The sequence below is a fragment of the Narcine bancroftii genome, chromosome 5, assembly GCF_036971445.1.
Source record: "Narcine bancroftii isolate sNarBan1 chromosome 5, sNarBan1.hap1, whole genome shotgun sequence".
Classification (NCBI taxonomy): Eukaryota; Metazoa; Chordata; class Chondrichthyes; order Torpediniformes; family Narcinidae; genus Narcine; species Narcine bancroftii.
In genome coordinates this window covers 29,957,042-29,976,833 of record NC_091473.1, presented here as the reverse complement: position 1 = coordinate 29,976,833, position 19,792 = coordinate 29,957,042, and positions in this window count along the sequence as shown.

Below are 19,792 nucleotides of genomic sequence, written 5' to 3'. Positions count from 1 at the left end.
ATTTTGAAGAAATGGGAAAGTATCTAGAATGTGTAGATTCGGATAAATTGTTTTCAGGAAAGGATGTGTGAGGTAAGTGGAGGACCTTCAAAGGTGAAATTTTGAGAGTACAGAGTTGTATGTTCCTGTCAGAATCAAAGGCAAGGTTAAAAGGCTTAGAGAACCTTGGTTGTTGAGGGATATTGGGGATCTGGTTTAGAAGCTGAGAGAGGTGTATAACAGTTGTAGACAATGTGGAGAAATTGAGGTACTAGAGGAGCATAAAAATGAAATAAAACCAAGAAAGACACAAGGTTGCTTTGGCAGACAATGAGAAGAAAAATCCTAAGGGGTTCTCAAGGTATATCATGAGCAAAAGGATAATAAGGGACAAAATTAATCCCCTTAAAGATGAGTGTTTGGCTTTGAATTGAGCGAAAAGGGATGGGAGACGTCTTAAGTGTTTTTATTTTCATCATTATTCACTCAGGAAAAGGGCACAGTTGTGGGAAATAAGGAAAACAAGCAGTAAGGTCATGGAGTCTATACAGATTAAAGAGGGGATGCTTGCTGTCTTAAAGCAAATAAGGGTGGACAAATCCCCAAGGCCCGACAAGATATTCTCTCAGACATAGAAGGAAGCTAATGTAGAAATTTCAGGGGCTCTGCAGAAATATTTAAAATGTCCTTAGCCACTGGTGTGGTGCCAGAGGTTCACAAAATTATAGGCTGGTGAGCCTGACACCAGTAGAAGGTACATTATTGGAAGGTGTTCTATCAGATATAGAATTATTTGGATAGCCATGGACTGATTAGGAATAGTCAAAATAGCTTTGTGATAAGTAATGTTTAACCAATTTTTTTTTGAAGAGTTACCAGGAAAGTTGACAAAGGAAATCCTGTGGATGTCATCTACATGGACTTTAGTAAGGCCTTTGACAAGGTCCTGCATGGGAGGTTAATCAGGAAGGTTCAGACACTAGGTATTCATGGCGAAGTAGTGAACTGGATCCAACAATGGATGGATGGGAGAAGCCAGAGAGTAGTGGTGGATGTTTACTTCTCAGACTGGAGGCCTGTGACAAATGGAATGTGTCAGGGATCAGTGCAGTGATCATCATTGTTTGTCATGTATATCAATGATCTGGACAATAATGTGGTAAATTGGATCAACAAGTTTGCAGATGACACTAAGTATGGAGATGTTGTGGCCAGCAAATAAAGCTTTCAAAGTTATCTGGACCAGCTGGGAAAAAAGGGCTGAAAAATGGCAGATGGAATTTAATTAGACGTAAATGGAAGCCCAAACCAAGAAAGGACATATATGGTAAATGGCAGGGCACTAAGGAATGTGGCAGATCAGAGGGATCTGGGAATACAGAAACACAATTCCTTCAAAAGATGGAAAGAGTTGTAAAGAGCTTTTGGCATATTGGCCTTCATTAATCAAAGTATTGAGAATAGGAGTTGGGATGTTATGTTAAAGTTTATAATACATTGGTGAGGCCAAATTTGGAGTATTGTGAGCAGTTTTAATCACCTAATTACGGGAAAGATGTTAATAAGATAGAATGAGTGCAGAGAAGATTTAGTAGGATGTTACCTGGACTTCAGAAACTGAGTTACAGGGTAAGTTTAAACAGATTGGGACTTGATTCCCAAGAGTGTAGAAGAATGAGGGGAGATTTGATAGATTTAAAGTTATGGATGGGAATAGACAATTAATGTAGATAGGCTTTTTTCCATTGAGGTTGCACGAGATACAAACCAGAAAATATGGGTAAAGAGTGAAAGAGGAAATATAATTTAAAAAAAGAGGGAACATGGTGGGGGGGGGGGGGGGGTGAAGTCACTGATGTAGTGAAGGTCCAGGGGGTGTACAACTGGCTTTCAGGTGAAGTGGTGAATGGGACTCAATTTTAACATTCAAGAGGAATTTGTAAATTGATGGAAGAGGTCTGAAGGGCTATGGACTTTGTGCAGGTCAGTGGGACTAGGTTTAAAAAAAATGGTTCAGCACAGACTAGGAGAGCCAAAGAAGTCTGTTTCTGTGCTATATGATTCTATAACATGTAGATAAGGGAGGGAAGGTACAATAGCAAACGAGGGGGGGGGGGGGAAAGGGAGAGATGGGTCTTGAATGGAGAGAAGGAGGTAGAAAGCTGGAGAAAAGGAGGCCATGGTACAAGGGAGAAAGGGGAGAAGCCTAGTTTTATCTAGGTGTAATATTTTTGTCCAAGTAGAAACAGGGGGTTATTTGGATATTAGTGGGCACTTTTGGATGTTAGGTATGCTCTCCACAATTATGTACCATCATTCCGGTCCAGTGGAAAAGACCCTGAAGCTGGAACTTAATAATTAGACAAAGTAGGTAGATTTGTTTTAATGCTTGAGAAAGGTGCGGTCAATCTGTCAGCTTTGTATGTGCTTTGTACAGTTCTCATATGGGTAACGCTGGTGGAAGCGTTGTCTCCGCTCCATCCTCAACATCCATTGGAGTGCTTACATCCCTAATGTCGAAGTACTCGAGATGGCAGAGATCGACAGCATCGAGTCCACGCTGCTGAAGATCCAGCTGCGCTGGATGGGTCACGTCTCCAAAATGGAGGACCATCACCTTCCCAAGATCGTGTTATATGGCGAGCTCTCCACTGGCCACCGTGAGAGAGGTGCACCAAAGAAAAGGTACAAGGACTGCCTAAAGAAATCTCTTGGTGCCTGCCACATTGACCACCGCCAGTGGGCTGATAACGCCTCAAACCGTGCATCTTGGCACCTCACAGTTTGGCGGGCAGCAACCTCCTTTGAAGAAGACCGCAGAGCCCACCTCACTGACAGAAGGCAAAGGAGGAAAAACCCAACACCCAACCCCAACCAACCAATTTTCCCCTGCAACCGCTGCAATCGTGTCTGCCTGTCCTGCATCAGACTTGTCAGCCACAAACGAGCCTGCAGCTGACGTGGACTTTTTACCCCCTCCATAAATCTTCGTCCGCGAAGCCAAGCCAAAGAAAGAAGATATGGGTAAGAAAGTACAAACCTGCTTTCCTGCCTGACCATTTCCAAGCTCAGACTTGACCTCATCACCACTTCAAAAGGCTTTGTTTAGCTATCTCAAATGTTTGCACGAGTTGTGGAAGAGGATTTCAGAATACCAAGCAAGTGCAACTGCTAAAAATGTATGCAGAGTTTTAGACAGTGATCCTAGTGGTGTGCTGAACTTGCACACCAATTCATTCCAAGAATATTGCTGGGCTATTTTATAAGGGATATTACCTTCAAGAAGATCACTTGGATGACTGCACAGAAACTGTAATACATATTTGAGAGCTCTTTAAATGAAAATATAATTAAAGAAAAAGTAAGGACTTGAAGAAGACACGAAATGTCTGTTGTTTCATGCATGGAACTTTTCTCTCTCTTTGGCTTGGCTTCGCGGACGAAGATTTATGGAGGGGGTAAATGTCCACGTCAGCTGCAGGCTCGTTTGTGGCTGACAAGTCCAATGCGGGACAGGCAGACACGGTTGCAGCGGTTGCAGGGGAAAATTGGTTGGTTGGGGTTGGGTTTTTCCTCCTTTGCCTTTTGTCAGTGAGGTGGGCTCTGCGGTCTTCTTCAAAGGAGGTTGCTGCCCGCCAAACTGTGAGGCGCCAAGATGCACGGTTTGAGGCGATATCAGCCCACTGGCGGTGGTCAATGTGGCAGGCACCAAGAGATTTCTTTAGGCAGTCCTTGTACCTTTTCTTTGGTGCACCTCTGTCACGGTGGCCTGTGGAGAGCTCGCCATATAACACGATCTTGGGAAAGCGATGGTCCTCCATTCTGGAGACGTGACCCACCCAGTGCAGCTGGATCTTCAGCAGCGTGGACTCGATGCTGTCGACCTCTGCCATCTCAAGTACTTCGACGTTAGGGATGAAAGTGCTCCAATGAATGTTGAGGATGGAGCGGAGACAATGCTGGTGGAAGTGTTCTAGGAGCTGTAGGTGATGCCGGTAGAGGACCCATGATTTGGAGTCCTGTTTTGCGGAAACTGCCAAAATGTTTGGCCTGGAAGTCAGCCTGAAGAAAACTGAGGTCCTCCATCAGCCAGCTCCCCACCATGACTACCAGCCCCCCCACATCTCCATCGGGCACGCAAAACTCAAAACGGTGAACCTGTTTACCTATCTCGGCTGCACCATTTCATCAGATGCAAGGATCGACAACGAGATAGACAACAGACTCGCCAAGGCAAATAGCGCCTTTGGAAGACTACACAAAAGAGTCTGGAAAAACAACCAGCATGGAACTTTTACTGCTAAGAGAACACCACAATGAACAACTATTAAACAATTTTAAAGGACCACTTATTTATCCATTTTCTCAAAACTTTGGCCTGTATTTTGTCCAACAAAGCAAACAAGACCATTACTTCAGTCAATCTGTCCTGTACAGGAATGCTTAAGAAAACATTATGAAACAGAATCAATTTGCCCAGCTCCAATAGCACAACATATTGAAAATTGCAGTAATCAGTCTGAAAAATAACCATTACTGACCAGCAGTAGAGGTACCAGTTTTTACTCTTTGAAGGCTGGACCTTCACTACATCAGGGGCAATGTGATTATGAACCTCTACTTCCCTGATCTTCAATAACTTTGATTTCTTTAAGTCACAATCTGTTTACTTTATCCCTGAATATACATGATGCAGCATTCACAACTTGCTAGTGCAGAGTATTCAAGATTCAGAGCTTCCAATTGAAGAACTCCATTCTTTTCTCTCAATTTTAAGAGTCTGCCTCTTTATCATGAGAAGACAGCTCTTGGTCCGAGATTCTCTCAGCAGGGCAAACATTCTCATACCATCCACCCTGTTGAACCTCCTCAAAAGACTTACCCAGTTACAATAAAATCATCCATCACAGTGATTGTGAGGCCTATTGCCAGACAGTCCCAATATTTACAATAGAATTCCAGTCTGAGTCAAGAACACCTGCAGCACATAATAAATGAAGGTGCCGAAAATTTGTCTGTGCACGTGTTGATCCCCATAAAATGGAAAACATTCTGATGTCCCACTTAGTCCTATGCTTATGTAACCTGGTCCCTTATTTTATTCAATTGATCTAATTTTAATTGCCATCCATATGAATGTAATCAATTCTCTTCATTATTTTTAATGATCACAAACAAATCTCAACAATACACATCATTCTTGACCAAAACTCCCCCTCACGACAGTAGTCTCATCATAAAAAGATTTAGTCATCAGTATAGTGATGCTTTTCTGAACATTTTGTGCAGGGCCATTGTATTGTCCAGGAGACCAAAACTGCATTTAGGGCTCTAAATTTAGAGCAACTAAGCTCTTGTACACATGGTTGTTTTTTTCTAAACTCAGAAAATTACAACAGAAAAAAAGCCCTTCTTGATGCTTAAGAGATTATAATGGGATACAATGAGATGGCAGAGGAACTGAAAGAATATTATGGATTAGTCTTATCGTAAAAGACTTTAGTCGTTCATCAGACTCTCAAGGAAGTGAAGCGAGTGCTGTCAAGATCATGAGAAGGAAGGTACTTGGGAAGCTAAATGGTCTAAGGCAGAGGTTCCCAACCTTTTTTTGCCCTAGGCCCCACTTTAATTTTTCAAAAAAAAAAAAAAAAATGCCCACCATTAGTGGAAAAAAGTTATATTCAAAAGAAGTTTTAATTAAATCATTTACTGCAAGTGTATTTCAATGTAATTAAGGTCAGGAGCACATTTCATATTCAACTACTACAATATGACAATCATCTCAAACACACATTTAACAATTGTTGTCACTTCAGTGGGATCCTTTCCCCCACCGCTGACTGCAGATTTTTTATTTTTTATTTTTAAATTCAAGGGACTAATTTGTTAGTTTCAACCTTAAATTTCCACGATTTGTAATTTCCAGTCAGTTTCTCTTAGCTTGTAGCAAATCAACAGCATTGAAGCCACATTGTATTAAATAAGATAATGGAAAATATATCAATAGTTCTCTTGCTAAAGTAGTTGAGTTTGGGTATTTTTTGATCTTGTTAGACAACCACATCATGGTTCCTTTCACTTTAAACAGAGTTTTTACAGATTAATCATGTTGCAACTCAGATAACTCCTCTTAGTTTTACATTGGATCTTCAGACAAGTCCACCAGCAATGATGGAGTTAACCAAGAGGGAAAATCCATTGCCTTTTCATTAAAATAAAATCACAAAATCTATCATTGAAGTCAGTAACCAACATTTTCAAATGGTCAACCATGACGTTTGTAGCAGCATTAGTTACCTCACACGTATCAAATTGACTGAAACTTCTTGCAGAAATATTCCTTTGGCATAATTCTAGAAATGTCATGAATCCAATTATCTTTGTTTTTGCATCAACAAGTGTCATATTTACTATTCGGAATTGTTGTTCAATGTACTTAGTTTCTTAAAAATGTCTGTCAAGTAACTCACACAAGCTTTGCCATCTGTTGTTAAGTTTCAGATTTATCCTTCAAAAACTCGCTAAGGAAATCAAATAATTCCATAAACCTTTTGGAGCAGTTTCCCTTTGACAACCACCTTACTTCAGTGTGAAGCAATAATCTTACATGCTCTACATTTTTAATTGACACAAAACTGCTTAGACAGATGTTCATATTTGGGATTAACTGTGATGGGAATGATACACTTGATAACAGAATGCAGTATCTCATGTAGAACAGGGGAAACTTTCTTGGCAAAGAAGTTTTCTTGGTGGAGAACAATGCATAACCAACATGTTTGTATTTTCATTGTTCATTAATTTTAAACGTCCTTTTTTTTTATCCATTATAGCAGGTGGACCATCTGCAGCACAAGATACAAAGTTTCCTTTTGGTATTTCATTTTCATCCAAATAATTTGAGCTTGCTTTAGATATCAACTGCAGTACTGGTTGTTTTTAATGATTCAAAAAAAATCTCTTCTTGAAACTCTTCCTGATCAATATATCTCACGTATGCCAGTAACAGCCTCACTGTCCCATATGGTAGATTCATCCAGTTGTATTGAGAAGTTGAAATCACAGAAGTTCTCAATAAGCTGTTTTTCAACATCTTGACCCATGTCATCTATTCAGTTGCAGACAGTACTATTACTCAATGGCATTGCTCAGACATCTTTGTCATCCTTTTGCAGCATTGTTTTGAGGATTGTTCTGACATCAGTGGTTAGGAAAATGCTACACCACAGAAAATAGGCCATTTGGCCCTTTAATCAGTTCCTCCCCAGTTGTTCAATTCTTCCCATGTTTTGCTATCAACAGAGAAATTTTCTAGCGAGCTTCAAGAGTGCGATTCAGGGCTGTAGTTTGTGCAGTGAATAATGAAGTGATTTTTGATCAATTTTCAAACTTCTCTTTCAAAGATTTAAAATATTCCAATGTAGAATAGACATGGTTAGGATGTTTTACCCTCAAATGAGCTTCAAGACAGCCTGCTTTTGTCTAAGTCTATTGGCATAATAGGCAAAAAAGTGCACATTCATCATGTACAGCAGGTATAAACCCAAACTTCAAGATCTCCACTGAATATTGACAAACCTTGCTTGGTCTGCTCAATTTGAATATACAACAGTGCGAGCTCCCTGAAATAGGTTAATCAATATTTTATTGTCTTAGAATTGAAAAATGTAATAAAAATAATGATAAATCAAAGAATACTGACCCTAAAAAACTTGAAAAAAAAACACTAGTGTGGTTTCTGACCTTCTCCCCCCCCCCCACCCACAGAGTGTGCATCAAAACTTCACTACCCTCGTGCTTTACTTTCTGGGGTCCTGATTTTTGCTCCTGATTTTGGTGTCCCCCTCAGGCTGCCACCTGTGGTTGGGACCCCACCTCCTCCCTCCCTTACGCTAGTGCACAAAGCTAAATATACAGGTCTTACTCACTACGGAACTGAAAAAGGGGTATGGATGGAGACAGGATTGTTGACATAATTTGGAATCCTCGTCATCTGAGATAATTTGGAATGGAAGATAATAAGACTGGTCAGAAAACAATGTTAACCAAGGATAACAACAGTTTAAAAATAAGGGAAACAGAAGAGAAAGAACACATGTTATGAAAATAAAAAGAACAAAATGATTTTACTTCGAAGTTACCACAATTGGATTGTACTGACAATGTTGCCAAGTCACATCTTTCATACCAACATAAGGAGCTTATTTTTCCAAACCAACTTTTTAAATTATTTCCCAATCTAGTCCTGCACCTCACTAAAATATTCCCACAGCCCACCGTGAGAATCTATGGCCTAAGAGTAGATAAGTCTCCTGGACTGGATGGAACGCCCCATAGAATTCTGAAGGAAGTTGCTGCAGAGATTATGGAGGTAATGATCTTCAAGGAAGAAATGGATTCTGGCATGGTTCCAGAGGACTGGAGAATTGCAAATGTCATTCCACTGTTTAAGATGGGAAGGAGGCAGCAGAAAAGAAACTATAGACCTATTAGTCTGTCATCAGTGGTTGGGAAGATAAAACACTACAGCACAGAAAATAGGCCATTTGGCCCTTTAGTCTGTGCTGACTATTATTCAACTAGTTCCAATAACCTGCTCCAATTCCATAACCCTCTAGATCTCTCCCATCTATGTATCTATCCAATATATTCTTAAAACTCTAGATCAAGTCCACACCCAGCACATCAGATAGCAGCTCATTCTACACCCGCACCACTGAGTGAAGAAGTTCCTCTAAACCTTTTCCCTTTCATCCTAAAGCCATGTCCTCTCTTATTTATTCCTCCTAATCTCAGTGGAAAGAGCCTACTCACATTTATTCTATCTATACCCCTCAATTTTGTAAACCTCTATTCTTCTTTGATCCAGGGAATAAAGTCCTAACTTGTTTAATCTTTCCCTGTAACTCAACTCCTGAAGACCTGGTAACATCCTAGCAAATCTTTTCTGCACTCTTTCAATCTTATTGATATCCTTCCTGTAGCGAGGTGACCATAAATGCACATGATATTCTAAATTTGGCCTCACTAATGTCTTATCTAATTTTAATTTAACATCCCAACTTCAATACTCAATATTTTGATTTATAAAGTCCAAAATGCCAAAAGCTTTCTTTACAACCCTGTGACGCCACCTTCAGGGAACAATGTACCTGTATCCCCAGGTCTCTTTGCTCTTCCGCACTCCTCAGTGCCCTATCATTTACAAGGTACGCCCGTCCTTGATTTACTCTTCCAAAATCCAATACCTCACACTTGTCTGCATTAAACTGCATCATCCATTTACTGTTCCATTTTCCTAGTTGGTCCAGATCCCTCTGCAAGGTTTGAAAATTTTTCTCATTGTCCACACCTATCTTTGTGTCATCAGCCAACTTGCTGATCCAATTTACCACATTATCATCCAGATAATTGATATAGATAACAACAATGGTCCCACTCATCACAGGCCTCAAGTCTGAGAAGCAACTATCCACTACCACTTCTCCCACACTGCCAATTTCAAATCGCTTTTACATCCCCTCTATGCATACCTAGTGTCTTAACCTTCTGAACGAACCTCCCATGTGGGATCTTGTCAAAGGCCTCACTAAATTCCATATAGACAACATCCACAACCTTTCTTTCATCTACCTTCTTGGAAACTTTCTTAAAAAAACTGTACAAGATTTGTTAAACATGACCTACCACCCATAAGGCCATGCCAACTGTTCTTAATCAGCCCACGGCTGTCCAAATACCTATATATTCTATCTCTCCAAACTCCTTCCAATAATTTACCTACGACTGATGTCAGGCTCTCTGGCCTGCAGTAGCCTGGTTTACTTTTGGAGCCTTTCTTAAGCAGCAGGACAAGATGAGCTACTCTCTAATCCTCCAAATTCTCTCTCATGGCCAAGGAGATTTTGAATATATCCATCATGGCCCCTGCAATTTGAACACTTGTCTCCCTCAATGTCTATCATATCTAGCCCAGGGGATTCATATGCCTTTATTCGCTGTAAGGCAGCAACCACCTCCTCCTCAATCTCCACATGTTTCATGCCATTTCTATTTGTTTCCCTTCCATCTGTATGCATTATGCCAGTTTCCTGAGTAAACAATGATGCAAAAAACTGTTCAAGATCTCCCCCATTTTGCGAGGGTCCACACATAGTTGAACACTCTGATTCTCAAGGGGATCAATTTTATCCCTTGTTATACTCATTCTTAATATACTTGTAAAAATTTTCAGATTTACCTTCACATTATCTACTAAAGCACTATCATGCCTTCTTTTTGCCTTCCTGATTTCCTCCTTTATTATTCTTACATTTTCCATACTCTACATGTACCTTATTTGATCCTCGTTACCTATACCGGTTATACACCTCTCTCTTAATCACATCACCAATATCCCTTGAAAACCAAGGTTTCCTATATGTGATAGTACAGATTCTATCACCAATGTGTAGATGTACAGATTGTAGCATAGGATGACTGTGATTGGCTGCCACATCTACTGGCAGGTCTTAAAGGATTGCTCCTAGCCAGACCAGGTAATTCTGGACTAGTCGACCTACTTCTGATATGCTCCAGTCTTTTAGTTAATAAAAGCCTTGGTTTGATTCAACAAGTCTTTGGTTCTTTCGACATGCTCTACACTATACTTGTTAATTTTGCCTTTAATCCTGGTAGGAACATGCAAACTCTCCACCCTCAATATTTCACCTTTGAAGGCCTTCCACTTGCCAGACAACAGCTTATTTCAATCAACTCTTCAGAGATCCTTTCTCATTTCCACAAAATTTGCCTTTCTCCAATTTACAGCCTCACCTTGAGGACCAGACCTATCCTTATCCATAAGCAACTTGAAACTAATGATATTATGGTCATTGGACCAAAATGCTCACCTACACAGACTTCTGCCACCTGACTTGCCTGGTTCCCTAATAGGAGATCTAGTATTGCATCCTCTCTCATTGGTGCCTCTACATATTAATTTAGAAAACTTTCCTGTACACATTTGACAAACTCCAAGCCATCTAGTCCATTTACAATATGAGAGTCCCAGTCAATATGTGGAAACTTAAAATCTACTACCACAACTTTCTGTTTCTTACAATGGTCTGCCACCTCCTGACAGATTTGCACCTCCAATTCTCTTAGATTATTTGGTGGTCTATAATACAAGACCATTAGTGTGTTCTTTCCTGTTCCTTAGCTCCACCCATATGAGCTCTGTAGGCGAGTCCATAGTGCTGTTCTGCCTATGCACAGCTGTGATATTTTCCCTGAATAGCAATGCTACTCCTCCCCATTCATCCTTTGCCCTCTATCATGTCTGAAACATCAGAACCCCAGAACACTGAGCTGCAAGTCTTGCCCCCATGCAACAAAATCTCACTAATAGCAATATCATAATAATTTCACATGCAAATCAACGTACTAAACTCATCTCCTTACCGACAATACTCCTCACATTGAAATAGAGACATTTGAGACCATTTATATCATGTACAAACCTCTGCTTCCTGTCTTTATATGCAGTCCTCTCATGATCCTTACTGTCCACTGCCTCACTATCTGCTCCATCATTCTGGTTCCCCTCCCCCTGCAAATCTAGTTAAAATCTCCTACGCACAAGGATGCAAATCCCCCTCCAGTTCAGGTGCACACCATCCCATTGAAAGAGGTCCAACCTTCCCTGGAACAAAACCCAAGCATATCTAGAAACCCAAGATAACCCAAGCATATCTAGAAACCCAAGATAACCCAAGCATATCTAGAAACCCAAGATAACCCAAGCATATCTAGAAACCCAAGATAACCCAAGCATATCTAGAAACCCAAGATAACCCAAGCATATCTAGAAACCCAAGATAACCCAAGCATATCTAGAAACCCAAGATAACCCAAGCATATCTAGAAACCCAAGATAACCCAAGCATATCTAGAAACCCAAGATAACCCAAGCATATCTAGAAACCCAAGATAACCCAAGCATATCTAGAAACCCAAGATAACCCAAGCATATCTAGAAACCCAAGATAACCCAAGCATATCTAGAAACCCAAGATAACCCAAGCATATCTAGAAACCCAAGATAACCCAAGCATATCTAGAAACCCAAGATAACCCAAGCATATCTAGAAACCCAAGATAACCCAAGCATATCTAGAAACCCTCCTGTATCAACACTTTAGTCACATGTTTAGTTGCATTATCTTCCTGTTTCTTGCACGTGGCACAGGTAGGAATCCTGAGATTACCATCCTGGAGGTCCTGCACTTCAACTTTGCACCTAACTCCCTAAATTCTACTAGCAGGACTTCCTCACCCTTCCTACCCATATCATTGGTCCCTACATGGACCATGGCATCTGGATGCTCACCCTCCCTCCTTGGAATCAAGAGAACTCAAGCTGAGATACCTTGCACCCTAGCACCAGGGAGGCAATGGATCATCCGAGAGATACTCAATATCTCCTACAAAACCTTTTATCTGTCCCCAACTATCAATCCCCCCCCCCCCCCCCCCCCCAATCACTACTTCCCTCCTCCCCTTCCAACCTGAGAGCCTAGTCTCAGAGCCAGAGATGTGATCACTACAACTGGTCCCTGGTAGGTCATCCCCAACAAAAGTATCCAAAACATTATTCTGATTGTTGATGGGGACAGCCATAGGGGTGCTCTACTCCTTCTGCCTCTTCCCCTTGCCTCCCCTGACAGTCACCCAGCTGTCTGCCTCTTCAAGGGTGACTGCCTCCCTAAAACTCCTCTCCACCTCTGTGGATCCAGCTGCAGCTCTAGTTCCCAAACTCAGAGTATCAGTAGCTGCAATTGGGGAGGTGGGGGGGGGGGGGGGGGGTCCTCTTGCAGGCATACTCATCAGCAACAAATATGTTGTCCCTGATTTCCCACATTCCTACAATCAGAACACTGGACTGCCCAAACTACTGCTTTCATTACCCAATTCCTCATTTAATTAAATAAACTTGCCACTCTTACCTTACTGGGAGCAAACTCCTCTTCAGCTTCTACCAATAAAGCCACAAATCCGTCTCTGAGCCATTCCATCACTGGCTGGTTTTACAGCTGTCCCTCTTTTTATTAGTCTTTAGCTACTATCTTAATTGCTCCCTAGCCCTAATCAATTAACTCAATTGCAGCTTCCTGACTCCAGCTCAAAAAGAAGCAAGGTAAGAGTTCCTTACCTTTTCAAATCTCCCTCTTAGTTGTGCTAATGTCGTGCTCCTGCACAGTCTGTCCTCTCCTTTCCTGACTTAAAAAAAAGAATTTAATGAAATAAAAATTACTACTTAAAACACCCACTCACAGACCCTCCTTGCACCCTTCTGAATCAATTGTCAAAGATGAGGTTATAGAGTCCATAGAGGAGCAGCACAAGATAGGTTCAAGTCACCGTGGTTTCCTTAAAAGCAAAATCATGCCTGACAAACCAACTACAATTTTTTGAGGAGATAACCAACAGGATAGACAGGGGAGAAGCAGTGGATGTAATGTACTTGGACTTTTAAAAGGGCTTTGACAAGATGCCCTACAGGAGATGAGAGCTAATGAAATTACAGGAAGGATAGCTAGAGCATTGGCTAATAAGCAGGAAACAGAGAATGGGAATAAGGGATCCTATTCAGGCTGTTTGCCTGTTATTAGTGGTGTTCCAAAGGGTCACTTCTTTTAACATTGTATATAAATGATTTGGATAAAGGAATAGATAGCTTTGTGGCTAAATTTGAGTATGATACCAAAATAGTTGGTAGAGCTGTTGGTGCTGAGGACATGGAAAGGCTGCAGACAGACTTGGATAGATTAGTAAAATGAGCAAAGAGCTGGCAAATGAAATACAATGTTGAGAACTGTACAGTCATAGACTTTGGTACAAGAAATAAATGGGCAAACTATTATTTAGATGGGGAGAAAATTCAAAATTTGGAGGTGCAAAATGACTTGGGAGTCCTCATGCTGGATACCCTAAAGGTTAACCTCCAGATTGAGTCAGCAGTGGAGACAGTGTTGACATTCATTTCTAGAGGAATGGCATACAAGGGCAGGGATGTAATGATAAGACTCAAGAGGGCACTGATGAGACCTCACTTGGAGTACTGTGTATAGTTTTGGGTGCCTTATTTCAGAAAGGTTGTGCTAACGTTGGAGAAGGTTCAGGAATGAAAGGGTTAACATATGAGGAACATTTGTTGGCTCTTAGACTGTACTGTTGGAGTACAGAAGGATGAGGGGGGAATCTCATAGAGACATTTCAAATGCTGAAAGGCCTGGACTGAGTAGATATGAAGAAGTTGTTTCCCATGACAGAGGTCTAAGACAAGAGGCCACAATTTCAAGATGAAAGGGGATCAATTTAAAACAGAAATGTGGAGAAATTTCTTTAGCCGGAGAATCGCAAGTCTGTGGAACTTGTTGCCACAGGCAGCAGAGGAAGTGAGGTTGTTGAGAGTATTTAAGACAGAAATTAACAGGTATTTGATTAGTTACGGTATCAAGGATTACAGAGAAGTCCGGGGAGTGGAGCTGAGTGATAAGGATCAGCCCATGATTAAATGGCAGAGCAGACCAGACAGGCTGATTGGCCTACTTCTGCTCTCATATCTTGTGTTCTTGTCTATGCCAAACTATTATTCTGCCTTGCCCCATTGACCTGCACTCATTCAAATTTGAATCATTATAAGAATACACTTTCATGCTCTGTTTGCTTTTGTGCTGCCTTTTGACACTGTTCATGAAACTTTAGAATTTCATATTCAGCATGAATGAGGGTTCCTTTCTGTTCTTGACATCACGTTGTAGAAACTTAGTCATTTGCACGTGCATAACAAAGTATTTTTCTGCATTATCTATCAGCCCTCTATGATGGATATATTCACCCATAGCATCTTGGTATGACTATAATCATCCAAAGATTTAACTCGAGCAGGATAGTGGCAGAACATTTCCCTCAGGGCTTTGTTGTTAACTGGTACCCCAAGCATATCTCATTAGTTTGCAAGAATTTCCAGCTCAAAGGGATATTCTTGAGACACAATGTAGAATTTGCAAGTTTGTGAAGTGTGGGGATTAGAAATTTAACCCAAAGAACATGGGTTAAAATGGCCCTGAAGGAGTGTTGGTGCTAGGGCTTGGGGGAGTTTGGCACTGATGGGATAAAAGGGATACAGCTGTGACTTTTTTTTGTTCCATTATGGTCTCATAGAATTATTAAAAAATATAGACTGCAAATGGAGAGTTCGTTTTTCTCAACATCCATCTATCTCACTCTTGCACCAATTAATATAAATCTGTCTCTGGTTACTAGATGCTGCTGAGGGAAATATGCCCTTTCTGTTTATGGTCTCATCCCTTCATAATCTTGAACATCATAACTAAATCTGCCATCTAGCCTACAGTATTCTGAAAAAAAAAACACCTCCAGGCTACACAGCTTCTGATCATAACTTCCATGTCCCAGCCCTATCGTTATTCTCAGGAGCTCTGCTTCCTTCCTGCTGCCAATAACATCCTTCCTGTAGTATGACCAGAATGATACCAGTTGTTTTGTATTATTCTAACATGACCTTCCTGCTCTTGAATTTGATGCCTTTGTCAATAAAAGCTAATATTCATTATGCCTTCTTAGCTGCTAACCTACTTGTACAGTCACTTATCTTCTCTATTTTACTACCTTTTGGGCTTTTTGTATTTGCAGTCTACAATCCATTATTTCTTCTATGTTTCCTGGTATCCTGGCATTTACTGTGTATTCCCTTTTCTTCAGTGGCCTCAATAAGTGCCTTACCTAACACTTCTCCAGATTGAATTCCATTTGGCACCTTTGTGTTCACCATCCAGTTTACTGATAATTTCCAGTTGCTTCAAACTTTCTTCATTATCTTAAACCTAAGTACCAATGTTAATTGTGGCTTCCAGTATTTATGTCTAGATCATTGATATGCATGAGAAAAAACTAAAGGCCTTAGTTGAGCTATGACATACAGACCTCCAGTCACTAAAATTCTCAACTTAGTTGCAGAAGATGTTATTGAGGTTTTGCTACATGGAATAGGAAAATGGAAGGTCTCATTTCAGTCCCAGTGGCTATCTTGTCTGGAAAACTCCATCTGATGAACAGGCCCCTTGCATAGTCATGGCCGAGGTGAGGAGAACTGGAACTAAAGAGAACCCAGACAAGGCAGTGGGAGCAGACAACATACCCAACTGGAAGGATTGTGCAGACCAACTGACAGAGGTCCTTTTGGACATCTTCAACATGTCACTGCAGCAGTCCAGCATCCCCGTGGGTTTCAAGACAGCCATAATGGTCCCAGATCCAAAGAAGGAGACAGTAACAAGCCTCAATGACTACTGCCCAGTGCATTAAACTCCATTATCATGAAATGCTTGAGTGTCTGGTGATGGAACACATCAAAGCGCATCTCTCAGAGACACTGGACCCATTTAAATTCACCTACAGATGGAACCATTTGACTAATGATTGTCCCTCCACTCCATCCTGCACCACATGAAGAACAATGCCTTGTATACCAGGCTGCTGTTCATTGACTTCAACTCTGCATTTAATACATTAATTCTGAAGAGGCTTGTGGAGAAGGTGTTCTCATTGGGACTCAACACCCTTCTGAAATTGGATTTTGGATTCCCATTGGAAAGGCCACAGTCTATCCGGATTGGCAGCAGAATGTCGAGCACTGGTCCACCTCAGGGCTATGTGCTCTGCCCATTCATGTTCATGCTATGACCCAAACTGCAATAACAGATCCAGCTCAAACAGAGTCATCAAGTTGCCAATGACATGATGGTATTTGGCCTCATCAGCTACAATGATGAGTTGCACTACAGAGAGGTTGTGGAAAAACTTGTGAAATGGTGTGAGAATAACAACCTGAGTCTCATCATGGACAAGACAAGGAGATGTTTGTGGACTTCAGGAGGACTAGGAACAACCACCCTCCACTACACATTAATAGCTCAGCAGGGGAGAGAGTAGAAGGCACCAAGTTCCTTGCAGTCCACTTCAGTAGTGACCTATCCTGGACACATGTCATTACTTGTCAGGAAGGTACAATAGCGACTGCATTTCCTGTGAAGACTGAAGTGGGAAAAGGTATCAGCCAACATCCTGCAAGCTTTCTACAGGTCCTCTGTTGATAGCATTCTGGTGGGCTGCATCACAATGTGGTATGGTTGCTGTAGCAGGGGTGGTTAACCTTTTAATTTTTAATTTTAATTTGGCTACGATTCTGTGTCACCCAATTAACCCACACCCCTGGTATGTACTCATGGACTAAAATGGCCTGTATGTCTTTTTCAATATTTGTATTGACATTAAAATTGAAATTCCACTTTGAAAAATGTAAAGTACATAACGATACATGCTAAAAGTTAAAAAAAGAACACACATATTCAGCTTTAATCACAGCATTACATTTAAGGTACCCCACATTCTCAATTGACAGATTACATCATACTAATATTTTATTATATTAAAAAAATCTAAATCCACCACCAAGAAAGAAGTTGCTTGGCAAAAAGAGGAAAAAATAATTTCTTTATCAAAGTAATAAAATACTTTGATATTAGTCAACACTTCTAAATTCGTATCAAATCAAAGATTATGTAAATAATTCAAAAAGGAATCCCACAGTGTTTAAAATTTTAAATTCAAATTTCAAATTGAGCATCTAATCTTCTCTAAATTTAAACATGACATCATGTAGCCACTGAGTTATAAGTGGGCGAAGCAATGTCTTTTCATGTGAGCAACATTGCCCACCTCGCCAAAAGAAAAGTAAAAGCTAATACATGCAGATCAGATGCCATTAGATTATGCCGTTCTCTCCAACAATACCAAACAAAGCAGTTAAAAGATTAGGCTTAAAATTAACTTTAAAAAGTACAGAAAAGATTTTGAATATTTATTTCCAGCATTTCTCAAGACTCTGCCATGTTCAAAACATAAATTAGTGAAGGATCTCCATTGTTGCACCTATCATAATGAGGAGGCACATCCACATAAAAAAACAAGATAATTTGACTTTGGACATGAGAGCCCTATCCATGTACCACTTTAATTTGTATGAGGAAGTGGCTAGCACAGAAGGATGAATTATTTACCAGATTGAAAACTACATTCCACATTTTTTTTCAGAAATTAAAAGCTGCAAGTCCTGTTCCCAGGCTTTTTAAATTTTATCTAAGGGAATGTTTCTCATTCCCAACAACATGCTAACTATGTGTCTAAATTAAAAATTAAAAGGTAGAGCATCAGATTGGAGGTCAATCCACAGGACCATAAGAGTGGCAGAAGGGATCAGTGGCATCTACCAAACTCCCCCTCCCCACAACATTGATGTGATTTACTAGGATTGTTGTTTAAAGAGTGCTTGCAAAATCAATGAGAACCCTTACCATCCTGCATGCAGCAACTTCCAGTTATTTCCGTTGGGAAAGAGATACAGGAGTATCAGAGCCAGAACCATTAGACTGAGAAACAGCTTCCACCCATAGGCAGTGAGATTGTTGAGCGACTGATGAAGTGATCATACAAACCATCTTTGACTCCACTATTTATTTAACAAATTATATTTATTTATTTTAATATGTGTATACGTACTGTGCATATGTATCATTTGTCTACATGTGTGTAATGTCTTAATATGTTGGTGTTTCATTGGGCTGTACTTTTACAATTAGATGATAAATAAATTAACTTGAACTTGAATGATACGTGAGGCCCCTTCATCTAAATTACAGTGAGATTGATTAATTTGACACTGTGTGCTACAGCTTAAGAATCTGACTTAGTGTTTTTTTGTTATTGGCCCACCCATTTCCATGATAATATAGTATCCCTACTTTTAACCTTGTCTCTCCATGACAGACATTGAAAACAGTTTCTATATGTATGGTTGAGGACATGATCTGGCCTCCATTTCCTTCTACTCTCCACAAAAAGGGGATGATAATGATCTCTTGTTCATCCTGCTGCCATTGAAACAGAGAGTCAAGGTGGCCTATCATGAACAATGTTTCTAGGTGCCCAACAGACTAATTATGCCTCCTAATGCCACCCTTGTGGCAGAATAGTGCCAACTTTCTCTCTTTTCAACCTTCTTTTATCTTCACTGTGTGAGATTGTTCTGTGCAGTTCAATGTTTTTTTTTCTGTGTAACACTATGACTGATCCAGATTGTTAGTTTCTTGTAGAGTGTTAATGGCATTTCTGACCATGAGAGGGAGTCAGAGATGAGTTGGTTGAAGCTTGGGTTGGATTCAAGATGGATGCCTTCACACAGTGTGTGTTCTTTAGCTAATAAAGTATAGTTGTTTTAAAATAATCCAAGTTTATTTATTGCTTAAAAGAAACAGCACATGATACTAGGAGTGGAAGAAACACCAGGAGTGTGCATACAGCAGGGATGTGGAGAGTGTAAAGAATCCCAATGCTGAAAATTGGACTGGAAATGTCAACCACGAATGGAGGTTGTTCAAATAAAGATTCATGCTGTACCTGCAAGCCACTGGACTTGATAGTCAACCTGATGTATGGATGATTGCACTTCTACTTACTGTGGTGGGATCTCAAGCATTAGAGGTTTTCAATACATTTGTTTTTGTGGAGGCAGCAGACCAGGGAAAGTTTGACAAGGTTATCGAGATGATTGATGAACACTGTTTACGAAAGAAAAATGAAATGTTTGATAGGTGTGTGTTTTACTTGCACATGCAGTTGGAGGGAGAGAGCCTTGATACTTTTTTTAAAAATATAAATGGGCTTGAACTTAAAAGCAAGAACATGC